Genomic DNA, 25,970 nt, shown 5'->3' with positions numbered 1-25,970 from the left:
TCTTTGGGTTTTCCTTACCATAAATAATATACTCATGGGCCAAAAACTGTAATGGGAATTTCTGCAAAGAAGTGAGAGTGGCCAGAAAATCTGAATTAGAAAAAGAAGCCAGGCATGGTGGCTAACGCTCTGTGGGGTTTTCTCCTCACGTGCAGAGACGAGAGATCGTAGAAATAAAGACACAAGACAAAGAGATAGAAGAAAAGACAGCTGGGTCTGGGGGACCACTACCACCAAGGCGCAGAGACTGGTGGTGGCTCTGAATGCCTGGCTGCGCTGTTATTTATGGGATACAAGACAAGGGGGCAGGGTAAGGAGTGTGGGCCATCTCCAATGATAGGTAAGGTCACACGAGTCATGTGTCCACCGGACAGGGGGCCCTTCCCTGTTTGGCAGCCGAGGCAGAGAGACAGAGAGGACAGCTTGTGCCATTATTTCTTCTATACATTTCAAAGACTTTAGTACTTTCACTAATTCTGCTACTGCTATCTAGAAGGTGGAGCCAGGTGTACAGGGTGGAATATGAAAGCAGACCAGGAGCATGACCACTGAAGCACAGCATCACAGGGAGATAGTCCTCCAGATGGCTGTGGACAGGCCTGACTGATGTCAGGCCTTCCACAAGAGGTGGTGGAGCAGAGTCTTCTCTAATTCCCCCGGGGAAAGGGAGAGTCCCTTTCCCAGTCTGCTGAGTAACTGGTGCCTTCCCCAGGCACTGACGCTATCACTAGACCAAGGACCACTAGGTAACAGGTGCCTTCCCAGGCGCTGGCATTACTGCTAGACTAGGGAGCCCTCTAGTGGCTTTGTCCAGGTGTGACAGAGGGCTTATACTCTTGTCTTCTGGTCACTTTCTCACCGTGTCCCTTCAGCTCCTATCTCTGTATGGCCTGGTTTTTCCTAGGTTATAATTGTAGAACAAAGATTATCATAATATTGGAATAAAGAGTAATGCTATAAACTAATGATTAATGATATTCATATATAATTATATCTATAATCTATTTCTAGTGTAACTATTCTTATTCTATATATTTTCTTTATTATACTGGAACAGCTTGTGCCCTCGGTCTCTTGCCATGGCACCTGGGTGGCTGGCTGCCCACAGGTGTGATAGTACACACCTGTGGTCCCAGCCACTTGGGAGGGTGAGGTGGGAGGGAGGATTGCTTGAACCTAGGAGGTTGAGGCTGTAGTGAGCTGTGATCGTACCAGAAAAGAAGAAAGAAAAAGGTGACAGGAGTTTGGGGAAGATTAACTTAGACCCAGGAACAGGATTGAGAATGAGGGGACTGAATCAACAGTCCAATTCAGTATTACAAATCTAAGGAGTAGTGGGACAGCTCATGACCAGAGGCCAATATCCATGGGACCAAAGTCCACACTGATCACTTGCTATGAACACTTGATAATGTAGGTACAAGCTCACTTCACCATCAGAGCAGCCACAAGCCTAATGTAAACACTAGTCACTGCACAATGGGCAGGCAGGAGATCTCACCAGGTTAAATCCCCAGCCTAACTCACGACAAGTGAATCCTAGGGGTTAGTTTAAGACAGACCAACCCCTGGCAAAACAGTTCTCCTGGTAGAACCATACAATTGGACTGAGTCTTGGATTGGTGAAGTCTCAGTGGAGTAAATCTTATTTGGGTATTATAGGGAGAGAGTTAAAGACCAGTATTCCTTACCTCAGTTCTGGAGGGATATGTATATTCTAAATGTAATACAGGTCCATCATGTTTAGTTGTATTAGGACCCTTGGGGTCAGATGTTTTTTAGAATTCAGAACTTTGTGAATGTTAGAAAAGTAGTATCATCTATATATTATATTAAACCACATATAAGGGTCTGGGAAAGCCCTACAATAAAAATCTTAATGCTTCTATAGCAAAAAGGCACGGATCTTCATAATAGGCAGGATGAATACAGACTATGAATTGATTCACATCAATTCAGGACGCATTTTGTTGCCAAATGTCTTCAGGCAAGTTCAGATTTTGCTGCCAAATGAGTTGCCAAAGGAACAAAACCTTATAGTTTTCAGGGTGTTGGGATTTTGCAATTACAGGTAAAGGTTTGTGGATCTGTACAGACCTCGTTGCTGTTACTACTCATCAGAGAAACACTCCCTGCTATTAATACAGGACAATGATGCTAAGCCGGGCGCTGTGGCTCACGCCTATAATCCCAGCACTTTGGGAGGCCGAGGCAAGTGGATCACCTGAGGTCAGGAGTTCGAGACCAGCCTGACCAATGTGGCGAAAGCTCATCTCTACTAAAAATACAAAAATTAGCTGGGCATGGTGGCGCATGCCTGTAATCCCAACTACTTGGAAGGCTAAGGCAGGAGAATCACTTGAATCCAGGAGGCAGAGGTTGTAGTGAGCCAAGATTGTGCCACTGCACACCAGCCTAGGTGACAGAGTAAGACTCTGTCTCAAAAAACAAAACAAAACCAAAAAAGCAGGACAATAATGCTGACAGCAATCAGTAGCTGTGTAACTGGGTTTCTCAACTGTCTTTCCACTCCACAGTGATGAAGACTGTTACTTGATCTGTGATATTTCTGATGACAAGTCTCCTTTTAAATTCATCATCTGTGTTAAGTTACTATTTAGGACTTAAGATGAGTTTCTCTTCAGCATGGTGGATAAAAAGAAGAATCCAGACACACGAGTAAGATCACCTGGATGAACCTGTCATTTAAACGACTGTGTGACCCTAGGTCCATCTGAGTCTCAGCTTTCTCAGTTTTAAAATAAGGGGATAGGGCCTGGCACTCACGCCTGTAAGCCCAGCACTTTGGGAGGCTGAGGCGGGTGGGTCACTTGAGGCCAGGAATTTGAGACCAGCCTGGCCAACATGGTGAAACCCCGTCTCTACTAAAAATACAAAAATTAGCCGGGCTTGATGGTGCATGCCTACTACTCGGGAGGCTGAAGCTCAAGAATTGCTTGAACCCAGGAGGTGGAGGTTGCAGTGAGCTGAGATTGTGCCATTGCACTCCAGCCCGGGCAATGGAGCGAGACTCTGTCTCAATAAATAAATAAATTAAAAAAAAAAAAAAAAGAGTGTAGGGAAAAGAAAGAACAGGCTGGGCACGATGGCTCACAACTGTAATCCCAGCACTCTGGGAGGGCAAGGCAGGTGGATCACGAGGTCAGGAGATCGAGACCATCCTGGCTAACATGGTGAAACCCCGTCTCTACTAAAAATACAAAAAAATTAGCCGGGCGTGGTGGCGGGCGCCTGTAGTCCCAGCTACTCGGGAGGCTGAGGCAGGAGAATGGCGTGAACCCGAGAGGCAGAGCTTGCAGTGAGCTGAGATTGTGCCACTGCACTCCAGCCTGGGCGACAGAGCGAGACTCCGTCTCAAAAAAAAAAAAAAGGAAGAGAGATCAGGTTGTTACTGTGTCTATGTAGAAAAGGAAGACATAAGAAACTCCATTTTGATCTGTACTAAGAAAAATTGTTTCTGCTTTGAGATGCTGTTAACCTGTAACTTTAGTTCCAACCCTGTGCTCACAGAAACATGTGCTGTATTGAATCAAAGTTTAATGGATTTAGGGCTGTGTAGGATGTGCCTTGTTAACAATATGTTTGCAGGTGGTATGCCTGGTAAAAGTCATCGCCATTCTCCATTCTCGATTAACCAGGGATACAATGCTCTGCAGAAAGCCTCAGGGACCTCTGCCCAAGAAAGCCTGGGTATTGTCCAAGGTTTCCCCCACTGAGACAGCCTGAGATATGGCCTCGTGGGAAAGGAAAGACCTTACCATCCCCCCGCCCGACACCTGTAAAGGGCCTGTGCTGAGGAGGAGTAGGGAAAGAGGGAGGCCTCTTTGCAGTTGAGATAAGAGGAAGGCTTCTGTCTCCTGCTCCTCCCTGGGAATGGAATGTCTCGGTGTAAATCCGACCATTCTCATTCGTTCTATTCTAAGATAGGAGAAAACTGCCCTGTGGCTAGAGACAAGATATACTGACAACAATACTGCTCTGTTGCTCTTTGCTACACTGAGATGTTTGAGTAAAGAAAAACATAAATCTAGCCTACATACACATCTGCGCACGGTACCTTTCCTGGAACTTATTCATGATGCAGATTCCTTTGCTCACATGTTTCCCTGCTGACCTTCTCCCACCTGTTGCCCTGCCACACTCCCCTCACTAAAATATTAACAATAATAATCAATAAATACTGAGGGAACTCAGAGACCGGCGCCAGTGCGGGTCCTCCATATACTGAGTGCCGGTCCCCTGGGCCCACTGTTCTCTCTCTATACTTTGTCTCTGTGTCTTATTTCTTTTCTCAGTCTCTTGTCCCACCTGATGAGAAATACTCACAGCTGTGGAGGGGCAGGCCCCCTTCATAAGAGGATAGGACTATATGATTTAGTATAGAGTATGAGGCACAGAGCAGCAACTTCACAAAAATTTGTGAAATGAATGAAAGAATCTACCTGCTATCCTTAAATTCTATAAATCCTGTCTTAGTCTATTTAGGTGACTATAACAAAATATCATAGACTGGGTGGTTTCTAAACAACAGAAATTTATTTCTCACAGTTCTGGAGGCTGGGAAATCTAAGATCAAGGTGCAGGCAGATTCAATATCTAGTGAGGGCCTATTTCTTCATAGACAGCCATCATCTCTGTAATCTCACAAGGTGGAAGGGGTTTCCCTTGGGCTTCTTTTATAAAGGCACTAGTCTCATTCATGAGGGCTCTGCCACCATGACCTAGTCACCTCCAAAAGGCCCCACCTGCTTACACTATCACCTTGGCAGTGAGGATTTCAACATCCGAATCTGAGAGGGCATAAACATTCAGAACATAGCAAATTCCTCATTTCCGATTCTTGCCTCCCCATCACTGTGCCATTGGGCAACTTAAATAGTTACACAGAGAAAGATTTTATAAGGGCCACTTATTATACTTCCTTAAGAGCTGAAGAATTTACAAATGCATAAGTGTGACTGAATCTGACTAAGCCTGGAAAAGAGGGCATGGAAAGTCAATGGAAAGTTTGTACAAGAACACTGCAATTGTTTTTTTTTTTTTTAAATTATTCAACACTGACATTTTATTTTCTGAAGTTTTATCATTTTTACAAAACAAAACAAAATGAAATAAAAAGCAGGTCTCGAAATCAGCAAAGAGTTTATAGAATTTCTGCACCAGTTTGCACATAAGTCAGTGATTACAAAACTGGTGTCCAATGTAAATACTAATCACAAGCTGACTTCCTCCTTGGTCAGGTGGTTTGTTTTGGAACTACTGGATATTTATAACTTTTTATAAGCACCGGTCATTTTTTGAGAACTGATTTGGTTTGTCCAACAAAGTAAACAATTTTTTGCTGTGTGGCAGTTTCTTTTTTAAAAAAACACTGAGCTAAAACACAGAATGTGTATTTGTTTGGATCTAAACCAAATCTTCTGAGATCCCAATCACCCTGAAGAACACTGAAGACATTTATGGGGCATATTAAATAGTATCTTTTTTTTTTTTTTTTAGATTATTATACTTTGAGTTCTAGGGTACATGTGCATAACGTGCAGGTTTGTTACATATGTATACTTGTGCCATGTTGGTGTGCTGCAGCCATCAACTCGTCAGCACCCATCAACTCGTCATTTACATCAGGTATAACTCCCAGTACAATCCCTCCCCCCTCCCCCCTCCCCATGATAGGCCCCGGTGTGTGATGTTCCCCTTCCCAAGTCCAAGTGATCTCATTGTTCAGTTCCCACCTATGAGTGAGAACATGCGGTGTTTGGTTTTCTGTTCTTGTGATAGTTTGCTAAGAATGATGGTTTCCAGCTGCATCCATGTCCCTACAAAGGACACAAACTTATCCTTTTTTATGGCTGCATAGTATTCCATGGTGTATATGTGCCACATTTTCTTAATCCAGTCTGTCACTGATGGACATTTGGGTTGATTACAAGTCTTTGCTATTGTGAATAGTGCCACAATAAACATATGTGTGCATGTGTCTTTATAGCAGCATGATTTATAATCCTTTGGGTATATACCCAGTAATGGAATGGCTGGGTCATATGGTACATCTAGTTCTAGATCCTTGAGGAATCGCCATACTGTTTTCCATAATGGTTGAACTAGTTTACAATCCCACCAACAGTGTAAAAGTGTTCCTATTTCTCCACATCCTCTCCAGCACCTGTTGTTTCCTGACTTTTTAATGATCGCCATTCTAACTAGTGTCATAAAAATCCTAGAGGAAAACCTAGGTAGTACCATTCAGGACATAGGCATGGGCAAAGACTTCATGTCTAAAACACCAAAAGCAACGGCAGCAAAAGCCAAAATTGACAAATGGGATCTCATTAAACTAAAGAGCTTTTGCACAGCAAAAGAAACTACCATCAGAGTGAACAGGCAACCTACAGCATGGGAGAAAATTTTTGCAATCTACTCATCTGACAAAGGGCTAATATCCAGAACCTACAAAGAACTCAAACAAATTTACAAGAAAAAAAACAACCCCATCAAAAAGTGGGCAAAGGATATGAACAGACATTTCTCAAAAGAAGACATTCGTACAGCCAACAGACACATGAAAAAATGCTCATCATCACTGGCCATCAGAGAAATGCAAATCAAAACCACAATGAGATACCATCTCACACCAAATAGTATCTTAAATACTAGCTGTGTACCTCATAATGTCTAAGGCAGCTATTATATTTCTAAAGAAAGTAGCATTTCATTCAGAGGCTGCCCAGAGTTTGAATTACACCATAGTTTTTCTTTCTGCAAATCATTCTTTCTGATTTACAGTTTTTTCCAAACAGAGTCATAATATTAGAACAAAAGTTTGATGTTCATGCCCAACAAGCTCTGATATTTTATAGATACATTTGTATAGAGCAAGACTTCTTGCTCTGAACCCTGGGTGACCACAAATAGGCCATGATTATTGGATGCTGAGAGAAGGTAGCACACTTAAACCCACAGTACAGTTAATCAGGAGGCAAGCAAAAACAAAGCTAGAACTCGGTAGTGGTATTCACCCACCACTTATTCCAAAAACATATTTTGCTTAAATAAGGGAAATATGGTCCAGTTTTGCAATTTTTTTTTTTTTTTTTTTTTTTTTTGAGACGGAGTCTCGCTCTGTCGCCTGTCACCTGGGCTGGAGTGCAGTGGCCGGATCTCAGCTCAATGCAAGCTCCGCCTCCCGGGTTTAGGCCATTCTCCTGCCTCAGCCTCCCGTGTAGCTGGGACTACAGGTGCCCGCCACCTCGCCCAGCTAGTTTTTTGTGTTTTTTAGTAGAGACGGGGTTTCACCGTGTTAGCCAGGATGGTCTCGATCTCCTGACCTCGTGATCCACCCGTCTCCCAAAGTGCTGGAATTACAGGCTTGAGCCACTGCACCCGGCCTCAATTTTGCAATGTTAGTAACTGCCAGTCTCTCATATTTTTTGTAAATATCATTTCCCGACTAGCAGTGAGCTAGGAAACTGGCCTCAAATTCTGACCAAATCTCTTAGTATTAGGTAAAAATAACACAAAACAAAACAAAAAACCAGCCAATAGGGGTTAAAAATTGCACAATTAAACTTGAATGTAAATTACACCATATACAGACTGGTATAAACATCACTGAAATGGTTTTGAAAGGATGAAACATATTTTAACACAATTTCTTCTATATTATCCCAATTTTCATTAAAGGAAAACTGATATGTAATTTTCTTCTTTATAGATATGAAAAAGCAAGAAGGCACAGCTGAGAGAAACAGATGCTACCCACAGGGCAGCGGTGGCATTTGGTTGTTTTGGTCTTTGTACCAGCAATTCCCACTCCCGAGGCAGATTTCCACTTCCTGCCAATCTACACGGTTTCTCTTGCAGTCAAAACACAAACAATGGACCCTACTCCTCCAGCAGCAAGTGCCTTTCCATGCCACTGCAGTAACACAGCACTGCTATTGTCAGAGGGGCTCCCAAATCCTTTACACATACACTTCATTAGGAGATCCACACCATTCTTGTCCGGAGATTGAACTGTCTTTTCAATATCATTAGCTTTAAAAGAGATGAGCACCTTCAAGACAATGCTGCCTGCCCGGTCCTTCACTGCCTGACTTTTGGTGTTGATGGGGAGGTTCTTCAGAGCTGCCTGTAGGGCAGCTGTCACATTTCCTTGCTGCAGGCAGGAGTCCACCTCGCCCTCGTCGGGCCGGCCTGGCCGTCGGGCCCGGCCTGGCCGTCACCCCCATCTTCTTCGTCCACGAACTTGTTCTCGTCATATTCATCCACGTCCACCTTCCGGAACTGGGCCGACGACGCTGTTCTTTGACATCCCAATCCCTACCAGTGGCAAAGGCCTCTTCTTGGCGCTGCCTCTACCTCAGCAAGCCGAGCCCAGCAGCCCACTGCCCGGCGCCTGATTCACTTCCCTCTTCCACTCTGGGGCTGCAATTGTATTAATAGCAGTGAGTGTGTCCCTCATGAGTGGTAACAGCAATGAGGGTTTGTACGGGTCCAGGGCAATTGGTTGATGTAACCCAGGAGTCTTGTTGATGTGTGTGCACACATGTATGTTAATATGTAAGATCTCTGCTTGAGGGAATATAGGAGACAACAGTGTCGAGATCATCCCTGAGTAGGGTACACTCAGCGTCCTGAGTATGCACTGAGGGAATCCCCTTAGCGACAGCACTGGGGATAGCATTGTATCTTAATCCTTCAGGGTTAAGGCCTTGTTCCCCACAGCAAAGGAAAGGACTACAGTCTCCCAGTCATGTGGCATGACTAAGTACCTATTGGGACGGAGGTGTAGCGAGAGATGAGAACGGAAGAAGAGGCAAAGGCACCTCCACCTCCTGGGTTCAAGCGATTCTCCCACCTCAGCCTCCCGAGTAGCTGGGATTACAGGCATGCACCACCACCGTGCCCGTCTAATTTTGTACTTTTAGTACAGATCGGGTTTCACCATGTTGGCCAGGCTGGTCTCAAACTCCTGATCTCAAGTGATCCACCCGCCCCAGCCTCCCAAAGTGCTGGGATTACAGGCATGAGCCACTGCTCTCGGCCTTTTTAACGTTTTTGAGATGTGGGCTCACTGTGTTGCCCAGGCTGGCCTGAAACTCCTGGCCTTAGGTAATCCTCCTGCTTCAGCCACTCAAGTAGCTGGGACTGTAGGGGCACCACTGCACCTGGCTTCCCTTTTAATTTTTATTTTAGCATTGTTTTACTATTTTTTTTGTTTGTTTGTTTAAGCAGTCTTCTTGCAGACAGTGAACAGTGTCAGCTGCTGACCACACTAGGTGTTTGTGAGGCACAACTCTGACAGCCTGCCCTGGGCTTTGCTAGTGACACTAGTCAAGGTAGCCAGAGTGTCTGGGTAGCCAGCAAGCTGGCATTGGAGGGGAGGTGACTGGGCTCAGTTAGTCATAATAGTGGCTTCCACCAGCCCTGCCAAGCACCAATGGCCAGAGACCTGGGGGATCTGGGTGAGGCTCATCCCTTTGAAGGAGAGTGAACAGAAATCAAAAAGTATCAGATGGACCGCAGCATGGAGGAGCAGCTGCAGACTTCAGCAGACTCATTCAGGTTAGTGCAGATGGAGGCAGGCTTTCCTTTGATCACGCTTTTGAAACAAAGCATATACTTGGGAAGAAAGGGAAATGATAGCAAGAGGAAATTCTCGACCTCGAAATCGTCTGCGAAACGTTGTGCATATGTGATTTTTCAGAGAGAGGGTCCATAGCTTTCTCTGGGTCCATAATGGGTTCTCTGGCCCTGAAAAACCTCAGAATGTTTGTATATGATATTCCTATAACCTGCATGTGGCTCATCCACAATCACAGACACATAAGGGCAGGGGAGGTTGCTGATTTCTTTCAGTTTTAGGTAGCAGTAGTGCAGTTCTACAGTGGGGAAAGTGTCTTGTTGAAAGGGGCGCATCATTCTAGACTGGTACTGGTTCAGAGTATATTTTAAAAATGTAATACTGAAACAAATTAAAGATTGTAAAAAGTGGCTGGGCGCGGTGGCTCAGGCCTATAATCCCAGCACTTTGGGAGGCCGAGGCGGGTGGATCATGAGGTCAGGAGTTCAAGACCAGCCTGGCTAACATGGTGAAACTCCGTCTCTACTAAAATACAAAAATTAGCCGAGCGTGGTGGTGAGCGCCTGTAATTCCAGCTACTCAGGAGGCTGAGGCAGGAGAATCACTTGAACCTGGGAGGTGGAGGTTGTAGTGAGCCGAGATTGTGCCATTGCATTCCAGCCTGGGCAACAGAGTGAGACTCCGTCTCAAAAAAAAAAAAAAAAAAAATTATAAAAAGTATGATCCTGTAAATATCAAAACATATTCAAATATGTACATGTTTGCATAGCAGAGAAAAAAGTCTGGAAGGATAAACATTTAAGTGATGATTGCTCCTTAGCAGTGGGATTGAGGATGGAGAGTGAAGTAGAAACATGCATGTTTTCCTTTATGTACTTCTGTATTTGAATTTTAAAAATAAGCGTGTCTTATTTACTTTTTTATTACTTTGCAATTAAAAAACAAACAAACAAAGGATGGCCAAGTGCAGTGGCTTACACCTGTACTCCCAGCACTTTGGGAGGCCAAGGTGGGAGGATCGCTTGAGTCCAGGAGTTTGAGACCAGTCTGGGCGACACAGGGAGACCGCGTCCCTACAAATTATTTAAAAATTAGTCAGTCGCGGTGGTGCACGCCTGTGGTCCCAGTTAGTCAGGAGGCTGATGTGGGAGAATTGCCTGAGCTCAGGAGGTTGAGGTTGCAGCGAGCCATGATTGTGCCACTGCACTCCAGCCTGGGCAACAGAGCAAGTCCCTGTCTTAAAAATAAAAATAAAAACAAAAGCAAAGGATGATATTATAGAAATAAAATACTGGATGCTACCTGACATACTCTGAAAAGATTTAAAGAAGCTGGATGGAGAGTCATATACAGTTTGTGACAATGATGTTGAGGAATTTGTAGGACTCTCCTTCCCTTTCATAGTTCAAATTCAGGGTGGAGTTTGCTCTCAACAACTACTGCTCTGTCACCAAAACATACAGCTTGCTTGTCGTGTATCTTCTTTCACCTGAGGCCCCTTTTTGCCCTGGGATACTCTCAAACTCTATTACCCTTCTGGTTCATCGGCCACTGTTTCTGAAATGCTAAAACTTGGGAAAGGCAACACACAATTTTGTTGGGGTTTAGTTTCTTTCTTTTTTTTTTTTTTTGAGACGGAGTCTCGCTCTGTCACCCAGGCTGGAGTGCAGTAGCCGGATCTCAGCTCACTGCAAGCTCCGCCTCCCGGGTTTACGCCATTCTCCTGCCTCAGCCTCCTGAGTAGCTGGGACTACAGGCGCCCGCCACCTCGCCCGGCTAGTTTTTTGTATTTTTTAGTAGAGACGGGGTTTCACCGGGTTAGCCAGGATGGTCTCGATCTCCTGACCTCGTGATCCACCCGTCTCGGCCTCCCAAAGTGCTGGGATTACAGGCTTGAGCCACCGCACCCGGCCAGGGTTTAGTTTCTTAGCCAAACTAGCTGTCCCAAATTCTGAGGGTCAGGGCCCAGGGGAGAACCACCTGTCATTATTAGTTACCTCAATTCTGCACACCAGATGTTCGGCAGCTGCAGGGGGACCCTGCTTCCCCCCACATCTTCCACCTACCTGGGTTATGTTACAGCTGCGGCAAGAGCCTGGCTGGGGTGAGCATAGGAGGCTAGCTGAGGGACTTTCAGTAAAGTCCACTCAGCTTTATCAGTAATGTCCATGATCAGACATAATTTCTGGGGTAGCATGAGGGTGGCAATATGTTTCATTTACTTAGTGTCGTCCTAGAATAGCCAATCAATCATGACATTTACTTTTATTTATATTTTAATTTTTTAGAGACAAGGTCTTGCTCTGCTGTCCAGGCAGTAGTGCAGTGGCACAATCATAGCTCACTGTGGTCTCAACCTCCTGGGCTTAGGTGATCCTTCCACCTCAGCCTCCTGAGTAGCTGGGACTACACACACACGCCACCATGACTGGCTAATTTTAAAATATTTTGTAGATATGAGGGTCTTGCTATGTTGCCCAGGCTGGTCTTGAACTCCTGACCTCAAGTGATCCTCCTGCCTCAACCTCCCACACTGTTGGGATTACAGGCATGAGCCACTGAGCCTGGCTAACAAATATGTTTTGAATGCTATTCAAAAGTCTTATCTGATGGTTCCCTTCCAGGGGAGTTAATCTCTCTTCTCTGAATACATTCTATTATAATTATTTGTTCATTTGTCTGCTTCTTCTAGACTGAGGATTCATCAAGGGCAGGACCTGTGCCTTATTCATCTACATACCCACTGCTCCACCCCCCACCACTCCCAGGCCACACCAACCCAGGGCCTAACGTTGTGCTCAGCGCAAAATAAGGCCTCAGGAAATGTTTCTGTCAACTGAATCAAGTTACTGTATGTTCAATATATGTGAAGAACAGATGCTCTACCTTTAAATGGCTTTCAGTGCTTCAGGGAAGAGAGACAAGTAACTAACAAAAGGAGGAGGGAGAAGTGCTAGAGTTGAGGCACAAGTGAAACAAATGCCTTGGGTATGCAGAAGAGAGTAGTTCCACGTATGGGGTCTTGGGCCTCTCTAATTTCCTCAGACCCCTGATTTCGGTCTGCAGCTCCTAGAGAGCTCCACACTCACCTCTGTGTGGCTCCTGCCGGGCCCCCTCTCTAAAGTGGTTCTGTATAGCAGGCAGGAGTGCCCTTTCTTCTCCACACTCTGCAGCCTTTTCCCTCTGGCAGTCTCCTTGAATTTCCTGCTTTACAGGGTGGCTTTTTTTTTTTTTTTTTTTTTTTTGAGACAGGGTCTTGCTCTGTCACTCAGGCTGGAGTGCAGTGGTGCCATCTCAGCCCAGAAGGCAGGTAACCTCTGCCTTCAGGGTTCAAGCAATTCTCCCACCTCAGCCTCCTTAGTAGCTGGGTCGACAGGCATGTGCCACCATGCCTGGCTAATTTGTTTTTTTTTTTTTTTTTTTGTATTTTTGGTAGAGATGGGGTTTTACCATGTTGCCCAGGCTGATGAATTATTCGATTTTTAAGTTCTTTTCTAACGTTGACTTGCTGTTATTCCAAATAAGTGGCATCCCTTTCAGAGAGGCTACAACATATTCCGTTGAATATTTCTTTCTTTCTGTTTTTATAGATAGGATCTTGCTCTGTCACCCAGGCTGGAAGGCAATGGCAAGATCATAGCTCACTGCAGCCTTCACCTCCTGGGCTCAAGCAATTCTCCCACCTCAGCCTCCCAAGCAGCTGAGACTACAGGTGTGAGCCACCATGCCAGGCCAATTATTTTTTTAGTAGAGGTGAGGTCTCACAATGTTGCCCAGGTTAGTCTCGAACTCCTGGGCTCAAGAGACACTCTCTCCTCAGCCTCCCAAAGTGCTGGAATTACAAGGGTGAGCCATTGTGCCTGGCCTGAATATTTCTTTTATTGTGACGATTTGCCCTCTGAGAATAAATCTGACTTCTGAAGATAGACAATGATTTCCAGCTAACTCTGGTAAGAATAATAATATTTTTGATTGAAAATGAGCTATGGCATAAGTAATGGGATTTTAATAACTTAAAACTGATTTTAGTTTTTAGCTAATACAGCCAGAATTGAGACAGTCAGTAGAATGTTTTTCCCCAAAGTTGTAATATTGAGATGTCATAAGTTCATTCTAATGCTGCAAGTAGATTAAAATATCTTTGAATTCTAGACATGCCTTCAGAGGCAATTTTTTTTTTTTTTTTTTGAGACGGAGTCTTGCTCTGTTGCCAGGCTGGAGTGCAATGGCATGATCTCGGCTCACTGCAACCTCCACCTCCCGGGTTCAAGCGATTCTCCTTCCTCAGCCTCCTGAGTAGCTGGGATTACAGGTGCCCATCACCACACCAGGCTAATTTTTGTATTTTTAGGAGCAACAGGGTTTCACCATGTTGGCCAGGCTGGTCTCAAACTTTTGATCTCAGGCGATCTGCCCTCCTTGGCCTTCCAAAGTGCTGGGATTACAGGCATGTGCCACTGTGCCCGGCCCTCAGGGGCAATTTAAAAGTCACACAAGACAGGGCACCAAGGCTTATGCCTGTAATCCCAGCACTTTGGGAGGTGGAGTCAGGAAGATTGCTTGAGACCAGGAGTTTGAGACCAGCCTGGACAACATGGCGAGACCTCATCTCCACAAAAATTTAAAAAATTAGCTGGGCGCGGTAGTGCATGCCTATAGTTTCAGCTATCTTGGGAGGCTGAGGCAGGAGGATCACTTGAGCCTAGGAGATCAAGGCTGCAGTGAGCTGTGTTTGTGCCACTGCATTCCAGTCTGGGGAACAGAGTGAGACCATGTCTCAAAAAAAAAGTCATATAAGAAAAAGCACTGGCAGGGTGCAGTGACTCACACCTGTAGTCCCACCATTTTGGGAGGCTGAGGCAGGTACATCATGACGTCAGGAGTTCAAGACCAGCCTGACTAACATGATGAAACCTCGTCTCTACTAAAAATCTAAAAAATTTGCTGGGCGTGGTGGCATGCGCCTGTAATCCCAGTTACTCAGGAGGCTGAGGCAGGAGAATCACTTGAACCCGGGAGGCGGAGGTCGCAGTGAGCCAAGATCACACCATTGCACTCCAGCCTGGGTGACAGAAGGAGACTCTGTCTCAAAAAAAAAAAACAAACATTATATAATATAATAATCATAGCTTTCATAGTAAGATGGAAACCTGTTTCAGTTGAGGACCATGTGAGGTAAATATCAATTTAAATCAGTCTTTTCTAAAAACGGCTATTTAGGAGAGAGGCATATACTATGTTAAACACGGCAGGGTACATTGGCTCATGCCTGTAGTCCCAGCTACTTGAGAGCCTGAGGCAGGTGGCTCACCTAAGCCTGGGAGGTTGAGGCTGTGGTGAGCCGTGATCATGCCGCTGCACTCCAGCCTGGGTGATAGAGTGAGACCCTGTCTCACAATAAAAAAACCAAAAAAGAAAAAAAATAATAATGACAACTCAAACTAAAACAAAAAAACCTAAAAACATAAAATGTTAAACTCACTAGATTTTTAAATTAAAGACAGGAGTACAAAACAGGCAGAAAAGGAAAGGAGAGAGAAAAAAAGTACACAGGAAAAGAAATAAATAGAAGAGTTGTGGGAATTGGAGTTAATCAGTAAAGGGAGCTTCATGTTTATCTGCAATTTTAAAAAATATAAAAGATGAAGGCCCGGCGCAGGGGCTCATGCCTGTAATCCTAGCACTTTGGGAGGCCGAGGTGGGCAGATCACTTGAGGTCAGGAGTTCAAGACCGGCCTGGGCAACATGGCAAAACCCCATCTCTACCAAAAATACAAAAAATTAGTCAGGCATGATGGCATGTGCCTGTGGTCCTAGGAGGCTGAGGTGGGAAGATTGCTTGAGCCCAGAGGCAGAGGTTGCAGTGAGCTGAGATTTCTGAATCCAGTGGGACTGATTGCAAAGGAAACCCAAGGAACAGTGCTAAGTTAGATGCCGATTACCCAATAAGTCCTTTATTGTGGAGTCTGTTCATTACCAACAGAGTAGAGTACTGTGAATATATGCCTGATGTTGCTCATTGTAGACAATGGTGAGAGAAGAATTTTCCAAATGAACTTGCAAAACTTACTGTAGAAAATTCACCCAAACAAGAAGCTGGAATTAGTGAGGGTCAAGGAACAGCAGGGGAAGAAGAAGAGAAGAAAAAACAGAAGAGAGGTGGAAGACGCCAAATAAAACAAAAAGAGACCGTGCCACAAAAGGTTACTATAGCCCAAATTCCCAGGGCAAAGAAGAAATATGTGACAAGAGTGTGTGGCCTTGCAATTTTTGAAATTGATCTTAAAGAAGCACAAAGATTTTTTGCTCAAAAATTCTCCTGTGCTGCCTCAGTAATGGGGAGGATGAAATTATCGTTCAGGGAGACTTTACAGATGACATAATTGATGTCATTCCGAAAAATGGCCAGAGGTAGATGATGACAGCATCGAAGATCTTGGAGAAGTAAAGACGTGAATTTGAAAATTTGTCTGTATTTAATGGCCTGAACTGGGAGTTGATATGGCCAAAGGGAGGCCTATATATATATATATATATATATATATATATATATATATATATTTTTTTTTTTTTACAGTAGTATATATATATATTTACTGTAGTGTGTGTGTGTATATATATATTCTACGGTAAAACTGCAGACTGCCCTTGTCCTCGGCGTTTTCACTGTTCTGTACAAGGCTGCTTGTTTTTTTAACTGCCAAAGTCAAATAAACAGGGAGACTGTCATGCTCATGCATTAATAGAATTTAGTCAAATAAACAATTTTGGTCATTTGCTGGGCGCGGTGGCTCACACCTGTAATCCCAGCACATTGGGAGGCCAGGGTAGGCAGATCATGAGGTCAGGAGTTGGAGACCAGCCTGGCCAATATGGTGACACCCCGTCTCTACTAAAAAAAATACAAAATTTAGCCAGGCATGGTGTGCACCTGTAGTCCCAGCTACTCAAGAGGCTGAGGCATGAGAATCGCTGGAACCCGGGATGCGGAGATTGCAATGAGCCAAGATCACGCCACTGCACTCCAGCCTGGATGACAGAGTGAGACTCCGTCTAAAAAAAAAAAAATTGGTCATTTGGTACTGACTTTCTCTTTCACTCTCTCTCTTTTTTTTTTTTTTTTTTTGAGACAGAGTCTCACATTGTCGCCCGTGCTGGAGTGCAGTGGCGCGATCTCAGCTCACTGCAACCTCCGCCTCCCGGGTTTGAGCAATTCTCCTGCCTCAGTCTCCTGAGTAGCGGGTATTACAGATGCCCGCCACCATGCCCAGTTAAGTTTTGTATTTTTAGTACAGACAGGGTTTCACCATGTTTGCCAGGCTGTTCTCGAACTCCTGACCTCGTGATTTGCCCACCTTGGCCTCCCAAAGTGCTGGGATTACAGGCATGAGCCACTGTGCCCGGCCTGACTTTCTCTTTCTCTCTTTTTAACTATATTTTTGGAAAAACCTGGTAGACTTTATGGGGAGCATTTTTGTTGATTAGTCTACTGATCTAAAGCTGAGTGATTTTTTAAAATAATTTGAATTTGGCTTCCTAACCGGTAATATGTCTCCTTGCTTCTTTCATGTGATAGTTTTGAGATCGGTGTGAATCTAATAGATTTGTGGTTGAATTTGCTTTGTTGTTACAAAGTCCACCCTATGGGCACAATAACATACTGTTGGTAGGAGTTGTTCGAGCTCTTCTGGAGATTATTTGGTAAAGTATACTAAAAGCCTTAAACCATGTATGTGCACTGTTTGAACCAGTAAGCCACTTCTTTGACATTAGAAGACATTGGAAGAAATAACCAGTCTTGCGTAAAACTTATGGATGAAAGTATTCATCACAATATTATTTATAACGAAAAATTAAAAATGTTATAAATGAACAATTGGAAAATAGTTTAAAAAGTGATGGTACATTGTGTGGTAGAATATTATGCATACGTTTAAATAATCGTATTTTCTTTTTTTTTTTTTTTTTTGAGATGGAGTCTCGCTCTCGCCCAGGCTGGAGTGCAAGTGGCGTGATCTCCGCTCACTGCAAGCTCCACCTCCCGGGTTCCCGCCATTCTCCTGCCTCAGCCTCCCAAGTAGCTGGGACTACAGGCGCCCGCCACCACGCTCGGCTAATTTTTTGTATTTTTAGTAGAGACAGGGTTTCACCAAGTTAGCCAGGATGGTCGCGATCTCCTGACCTTGTGATCCGCCCGCCTTGGCCTCCCAAAGTGCTGGGATTACAGGCCTGAGCCACTGCACCCGGCCTAAATAATCGTATTTTCTAAGATTACTTGGAAACATTTGGTAATGTCAAGGGGGGGCACCCCAGATACATTTTAGACATTGATCATCATCATTGTTCTGAGTGGAAGGTCATTCAGAGAGGTTAGAGTTTCTTATTCTGGCTATAAATTATGTGAGTAAAATTCTGCTAACCAATTAAAAATACTGTACACCCATGCTCAATATATAGTCCTGGAAATAGCAATTGAAACATCTCTTCTCACAAGAGAAAATGAGAGTTTTAATGGTGCGTTAGATGAATTTAAACTTTAAATCAGATGCTGCAAATTGGAAGGAAGACTCGTGGTGTTCTAAATTGCTGTGAACACTTCTAAGAAACTTAGAGCCCATGAAACCATTATTTATTGCCATGCAAATTATAATCTTGAATGAGGAGTTAAAAAAAAAAAAAGTATTAGAAAAATGTAAAGTATTCGAAAGATGTAAAATTAAAACATGAAATTCTGCATTAACTATGAATTTTACTAAATAGAATTACTTTTGAAGCACATTTATCCATCGCGACTATCTTGTAGGTGTTACGTATGTATTGTGTCGGTGCTGGAAGATGTCTGTGTGCCTGTGTCATCATGTGCTCCACAGTTCTTAGCAAACGCAGTTTCAATCCATAGATAGCCAGCAGTGGATGTTACTATAGGAAAATGCAGGATTAAAATTGTCCTTGTGTAAAAAAAAATCAGAATAATTTTTTCTTAACAACACTAAAATTATTTAATCTCTTGGGCTGTATCTACATACACATACCGATTTCAGTATTGTGACTGCATTGGCTAGTCTAATTGTTATGCCTAACAGATGCCAAACTGAATAATATTTTAATGGGTGGTTTGAATCTTATGTAGACAGCCTGCTTCAGAGCTCTTCTTTGAGACCAAGAACCATGTAGCAGGCTCAGATGTCTGAAGGGCCCTGAGTTAGAATTTGAGAGAAGACTTGAGGCTGTGTCCCTTCTCAACGGACAAAAGGACAAGACTCCTTCAGGCAGCTGTTTGTGAGTGTGAAATCTGTCACCCTGTTCCACTGAAACAGGGGTCAGATTCCAGGGTTCCTAGCTGTTTATTCCCACAGTGTACAAGGAATACAATGCTGATAGGCGATGCTAAATGATTGTTTTAGATCTCCTGACATCATTCCCTTTAGGCTGTTTTATCTATCATTACTCAACAAAGACCTTAGTGGGTACAATATTGATTTTGTTTATGCTCTCCAGAAATCACTTCTCTGCATTTTCTCCTTCTCAGTAATCATGTCTTTTGATTTCTGAATTCCTTTACCCGGGGTGCATTGTGCACAAGCACTCATTAAGCATAGCTGAAGCTGAGCTGATAGTCTGTGACAGCTCTCAACAACTTTACAGCAGAAGGAGGGAAGAGGCTTTGATGTGAGATGAAATTTTCTGCAGAAGAGGATTAAGTCAGAACCAAGGAGGTATAGCTGTGCAAATCTTAAGACTGTGTATGCATTAGTTCTATTTGGAGAAAGTAGAAAAGGTTTTGAGACAGACATTTATGAAAGTGTTTTTCGTTTTGTTTTGCTTTGTTGTTTGTTTGTTTTTTGAGTGGGTCCCAGTAAGGCATCCAAAATAACCACAGGAAACCCAAAATGACTGGCTGGGTGTGCTGGCTCATGCTTGTAATCCCAGCACTTTGGGAGGCTGAGGTGGACAGATCACCTGAGGCTAGGAGTTCGAGACTAGCCTGGCCAACATAGTGGAACCATGTCTCTACTAAAAATACAAAAATTAGCCAGGCATGGTGGCATGTGCCTGTTGTCCCAGCTACTCAGGAGGCTGAGGTGAGAGAATCGTTTGAACTCACGAGGCAGAGGTTGCAGTGAGCCAAGATCATGCCATTGCACTCCAGCCTGGGCGACAGAGTAAGACTCTGTCTCAAAAATAATAAAAATAAAAACAAAAATAAAATAAAATAAAATAAAATAAAAATTTTAAAAGAAAACCAAAAATGACTTCAATATGCCATCCCATTTAGCCTCTTTAATCTCCTCCAATGGAAACAGCAGAACAAAATATTCCATATCACTGAAGCAGAGCAAACTCACCCACAATTGAAAACATTAACCTGAGCTTCCTTTAATGGGCATTACAATGTGTGAAAATGGATATCCATTCAGAAAAGTCAGGCATTTACAAAGGAAAAGGAGAGTCTGCAATAAATGGAATTTTGGTCATCTGTTTCATCTCTAATAAATATGAAATGAACAAATGCTACATGTGCAGACTGATCCCCAAATCCTAAATTCTGCTCTGTAAGAGTTATTAGAAATCTGAAACTACAAGCAACTTTCTGAAGACATTTAAAGAAACACTAAAGTGTGACTTTGGGGTCAGGGTTGACATTTAGGAATACTTCTTTCTTAGATATACATATACATATATTTATTTATTTATTTACTGCTAGGCAATGGAAAATGCACAGAGTAAAGAGAAAGAGGCCGGGCGCGGTGGCTCACGCCTGTAATCCCAGCACCTTGGGAGGCCGAGGTGGGCGGATCACGAGGTCAGGAGATCAAGACCATCCTGGCTAACACAGGTGAAACCCCGTCTCTACTAAAAATACAAAAAAAATTAGTCGGGCGTGGTGGCGGGTGCCTGTAGTCCCAGCTACTCAGGGAGGCTGAGGCAGGAGAATGGCGTGAACCCCGGAGGTGGAGCTTGCAGTGAGCCGAGATTGAGCCACTGCACTCCAGCCTGGGCGACAAAGCGAGACTCCGTCTCAAAAAAAAAAAAAAAAAAAAAAAAAAAGAAAAAAAAAAGAAGCTACTAGTTAGCAAAAGATCAACTGCTTTCTTCACTGAACTCTTCTTAACTACTCTGACCCACAAAAGTGAATCAAAAAAATCTGTTTAACTTTCCAAGAAAGGAGGAAAAACTGTTAAGTTCTTTAAACTTTCCAAAGTAGCAGCAGCTCCACTCATTCTGGAAGCAGATTAAAGTTGCCATCTAAACTCATATGCTTTCCCACAAAGAGCCCAGGCCAAGGAACTTCCTTTTTCACCTTGCAGCAGTGGAGATTTGCTGCTTACTTGTCTATAACTTCAAAGACAAGAACAAGAAAACAGCCAATCATACTACAAAATTATTTCAAACTTCACCACATCTCCCAGGCAGGAAGGTTCTTACAGACCCACAGTGAAAGGAAGAAACGTTTCATCAACTGAAAGACAGCTGTAAGCAGACCAAGAGAGGTTTTACAAAAGAAGCAAAAGTAAAGGGTATCCTTTATTTTACAGAGGGGCTCTCTAGCAACCCAGTTCATATAAAACTAAAACTTAAAGAAGAAAATAGAATCTCTGTAGGCGGCAGAAGAAAAGAAAATTGTTTCCTCCTACTTACAGTGCAAGTGACTATCCCTCTAAGGCTAGGCAAAGCAGAGGGTCTCTCCTGTCCTTGGATAGCAGAGGCAAGTCGTGTTGCTGTGAGACTTTTTAAAGATCCCAGTAACTCCCAGCAGCTGGCTTCCCCATCTCATCTCTTTGCTTTCAGCCAAGCAAACATCATGCCTTCATACTCATTCTGGTTGCCAGAAGTCTTGTGGTCTGTTCTTCTATATTTCTCCCCATTCCTTAGAATTGGAATTGATGTTGACATGGAGGTTAAAAGGGATTGGAAGGGAAGTGGTTGCATCACGGACACTCCATGGGTGAGTTTAATGAGAATTTAATTCAAAATGGATCCCAAGAGACAGAATAAAACTTAGTCTAGTTGAGTTAACCTAGAAAAACAAGTCCTGCCAAAGAAGGGTCTAATTCAGCTTCTTTCAGAAATTCCGGGTGAGTTAAGGAGTAATTGGTGGAGAAGTTAAACTCTTGATGGGTAGATTGCCAAGGCCCAGCCCACCTTATTAGTAAAATCTCATTGGGACCCTTTTTTGCGGGAATATTGGTCTCATAATTTTCGGATTTCAGTTGAAGGGCTGTACTTACGTAGACTCAAAAACTATGACGCTGCAGTTCTTTTATTCTCCTTACTCAGTTGGCTTTTCCTTGGATCAACTAGAATTTACAAGGTTATGTGGAAGCTGATCATGCATACTGGGTCATTCTTGTCATACCCAACTAAATCAGAGTCTAGGGGCCAGGAGGGAAGAAGCACTTGGGGCACAGCACCTGCTCCATGAATTAAATTTTTCACAAACCCAGCTGCTAAAATGACCCTGCTGTAACCCCAAGAGCAGTTTAGTAGCTGCTGAAACATGACTTTAAGAATAGTTTTGCCTACCACCATCACTCACCAATCGGAGTTTGCCAGCTCCCAAATGCTTCCTTTTTTTCTTTTTTTTCCCCTTCTTTCCAAATGCTTCTTTAGTGCCAATAAACTTTCTTTCAAAACAATATAGAACATTTCTCTAATAAAACTCCCAACCTTCTTTCTGTTCCTCAGACACACTGAAGACCAACTGGTTAGTGTGTGTGCCTCAAACTACAATCCTTGTTCCAGAATAGAATGCTTTAAAGTTAGAGATTCATCACTGTTTTATTTTGACTTCAACAGTCACAATTTATTGCTTCCTGGATAATGTGGAGCTTAGAGGCTCTGCAGAAGAAAGTAGGTTATTATGGGCCCTGCAATAAACGTTGTTTGGTTTTGATGTGATGGGTGTAGAAGAGTGGGATAGGAGATGGCACACCCCTACAATGATTTATCCTTATTTCTAGGAACCAATTTCTTTTTGGTGATTTGTAGAGACAAGGGCAACTGGAAAGATAAGTGAATAGGAAGTCAGGAGATCTGGATTCCAGTTTAGGCTTTGTTACTTTCTCTCTGATCTTGGACAAGTCACATAAACTGAACACTGCTATCTCATCTACCAACCACACTGGGCTGAAAAGAGGATCCAATGAGATAATGTAGACACCTTGAAAATTGTGAAGCATTCCACAAATGTGAATGTTTTCCAAATTTTAGTTCATTATATGACCCACCAAGTAAGGCTTTGGATAAATAATTTGATTGGGAGGCCGAGGCAGGCCGATCACCTGAGGTCAGGAGTTCGAGAAGAGCCTGGCCAACATGGTGAAATCCCGTCTGTACTAAAAATACAGAAATTAGCCAGGTGTGGTGGCGGGTGCCTGTAGTCCCAGCTACTCGGGAGGCTGAGGCAGAAGAATCGCTTGAACATGGAAGGCAGAGGTTGCGGTGAGCCGAGATCGCACCACTGCACTCTAGCCTGGGCAACAGAGCGAAACTCTGTCTCAGAAAAAAAAAAAAAAAAAGAAAAAAAAAAAAGAAAAAGTATTTGAACGTGGGGTTGGGAGGAGAAGAGAAACATATGGAGTCTGATGGATATTAGGTGGGGGGATGGGGGATGGGAGTGGAACTAAGTAGAAAAGAAAAAGCAGGGAAAGAAAGCAGAAAAGATATCAAGTTTCTAGAGAAAGACTTGTCCCAGGTGTCTTTGGGGGCTTACATTATTCCCTTAGAAATAATTAGCCAGGAAAGTATTCTGGGAAGGTGGCAGAGTAGGAAGCTCTAGGATTCTGTTTCCTTACCTAACCAAAACTTGTACTGGCAGAATCTGTAACTATTTTAAAGCCATGGAGTCTATTGAAGGCTTGCAACTTCTAGGGGAAGGCTTGGATGGCAAAGTGTCCTTGGCACAGAGATAGCCTATAACAATAAAAAACAAACAACTGTCCGGAGCTGCGTGCCCCAGCCATAGCGAGTAATTATTGACGATTAAAACGCCTGAGCGCTATTCATTTCCACCTCTCACCTCCTTCCTAGATTTGTCTTTTTCCCCTGTATTAAATACCTCACACAAGATGGCGCTCTTCCTGCTTCTTCTTCACCCATCTTTCCCGTGCGCGCGAAAATTGTTACTTTATAGCGCAGGCGCAACATGACATCCGACCGTTGAAACCGAAACCTGCCTGGCCACGCCCTCCGAAATGAGATCATTTCCACCTTGGCCCAACCCCTTCCTTTCCAAGTGTATATAAGGCACTGCATTACCGCCATTAAACGAGACTTGATCAGAGCACTGTCTTGTCTCCATTTCTCGTGTCTCTTGTTCCCCAAATTCCCACTCCCTCCTCCAGGGCCTGCTTCGACGATCCCGCGGGCCGGGATAAACAACAACAATAACAAAAAACAGTAACAAAATAAAGTAAACCCTGAGGAAAGGGGAGAACCTGGTTTCTAGAGTTATCACATCATTAAACTCAAATGTCTAGTTTTCAACCAAAAAATCACAAGGCATACAAATAAAAGAAAAAATATGGCACATTCAAAGGAAAAAAAGTCAACAGAAACTCTAAAAGTCCTCATGGCAGACCTACTAGACAAATACATTAAAACAATTATCTTAGAGATGCTCAGAGAACTAAAGGAAGATGTGGGGAGTGAAAAAAAAAAAAAGTACAAGTAAAAGGAGAATATCTAAATAGAGATATGGAAAACCTAGAAAGAAACCAGAAAGCACAATAACTTTTTATAGCATTGATTAGTACAATAACCAAAATTTAAAATGCACTAGAGGGATTCAAAGGCAGATTGGATTAGACAAAAACTTTGGAGGCCAGAGGCTGTGGGTCAATAAATTCAAAGTTCTGAAAGAGAAAACTGTCAACCAATACTCCTATATCAGATCATCTCAATTGATTCAGGTAGAGCATTTGACAAACTACCACAGTTTCATAATAAAAAACACTCAACAAACCAGGAATAGGAGAAGACTGCTTCAACATAATAAAAGCCAAAAGCCACATACGAAAAACCCACAGTCAACAGCATACACAATGATGAAAGAATGAAAGATTTTACTCCAACATTAAGAACAAGACAAATATTCCTGCTTTCACCACGTCTATTCAGAATAGTACTGGAAGTTCTTCCTAGAACAATTAGGCAAGAAAAAGAAAGTAAAGGCATCCACATTAAAAAGGAAGGAGTAAAATGATCTCTGTTCACAGATGATATGATCTTAAATGTAGAAAAGCCTAAAGATTCCACAAAACACTGTTAGAACTAATAAATGAGTTTAGCAAAGTAGCAGGATACAAAGTTATATCAATTACATCAGTTACATTTCTATATATTAACAATGAACAATCTGAAAAGGAAATTAAGAAAATGATTCAATTTACAAAAGCATCAAAAGAATTAGAAATTAACGTAGCCAAGGGGGTGAAAGATGTGTACAATGACAACTATAGAACATTGCTGAAATAAATTAAATAAGACATAAATATAAGCAATCTACAGATTCAATACAATTCCTATCAAAATCTCCAGGAGGTTTTTTTGCAGAAATAGAAAAAAAAATCCATTCTAAAATTTGTATGGAATCTCAAAGGACCCCAAATAACCAAAACAATCTTCAAAAACAAGAATAAAGCTGGAGGACTCTACACTTCTTGATTTCAAAACTTACTACAAAGCCACAGTAATCAAAACAGTGTGGTACTTGCATAAAGACAAACATGTAGAAAAATGAAATAGAATAGAGAGCTCAGAAATAAACCTTTACATATATGGTCAAATGATTTTTGACGAAGGTGCCAAGGCCATTTAATGGGAGAAAGAAGAGGTTTTTTCAACAAATGGTACTAGGAAAACTGGATATCTACATGCAAAACAATGAAGTTAGACTCTTACCTAACACCACATACAAAAACTTACCCAAAATGAATCATAGACCTAAATGTATTAATAAGACCTGAAACTATAGAACTCAAGAAGATTTTTCCAGGCAAATAATTTTCCTCCACCCTCACCTTATCTAGAGTTTCCCAAAATTCTTCAGCTGCCTTCGTATCAGCACTTGCATACTCCCCTCTCACATTCACATTATATAATGCATAATGATTTATTTTTAAGATGGGGGTCTTGCCATCTTTCCCAGACTGGTTTCAAACTCCTGGGCTCAGGCAATTCTCCCACCCCAGACTCCCAAAGTGTTAGGATTACAGGCGCGAGCCACCGTGACAGGCTGAATAACGATTGTTTTTTATTTTTTTGAGACAGAGATTTCACTCTTGTTGCCCAGACTGGAGTGCAGTGGTGAGATCTTGGCTCACTGCAACCTCCGCCTCCTGGGTTCAAGCTATTCTTCTGC

At 43.0% G+C, this 25,970-nt stretch overlaps 1 protein-coding gene and 2 pseudogenes across 1 annotated transcript in view; 1 reads left to right on the top strand and 2 right to left on the bottom strand.

Moving 5' to 3' along the window:
- Positions 1-25,970, bottom strand: part of ASIP (agouti signaling protein) — an 89,681-nt gene that overhangs the window by 14,541 nt on the left and 49,170 nt on the right. The window lies entirely within an intron of this gene.
- Positions 7,608-9,761, bottom strand: LOC103214288 (actin-related protein 2/3 complex subunit 5 pseudogene; annotated as a pseudogene).
- Positions 15,475-16,116, top strand: LOC103214285 (density-regulated protein pseudogene; annotated as a pseudogene).

The sequence above is a fragment of the Chlorocebus sabaeus genome, chromosome 2, assembly GCF_047675955.1.
Source record: "Chlorocebus sabaeus isolate Y175 chromosome 2, mChlSab1.0.hap1, whole genome shotgun sequence".
NCBI classification, from domain to species: Eukaryota; Metazoa; Chordata; class Mammalia; order Primates; family Cercopithecidae; genus Chlorocebus; species Chlorocebus sabaeus.
The sequence above is the reverse complement of the archived record's forward strand: the minus strand, read 5'-3'. Positions and strand labels throughout refer to the sequence as shown.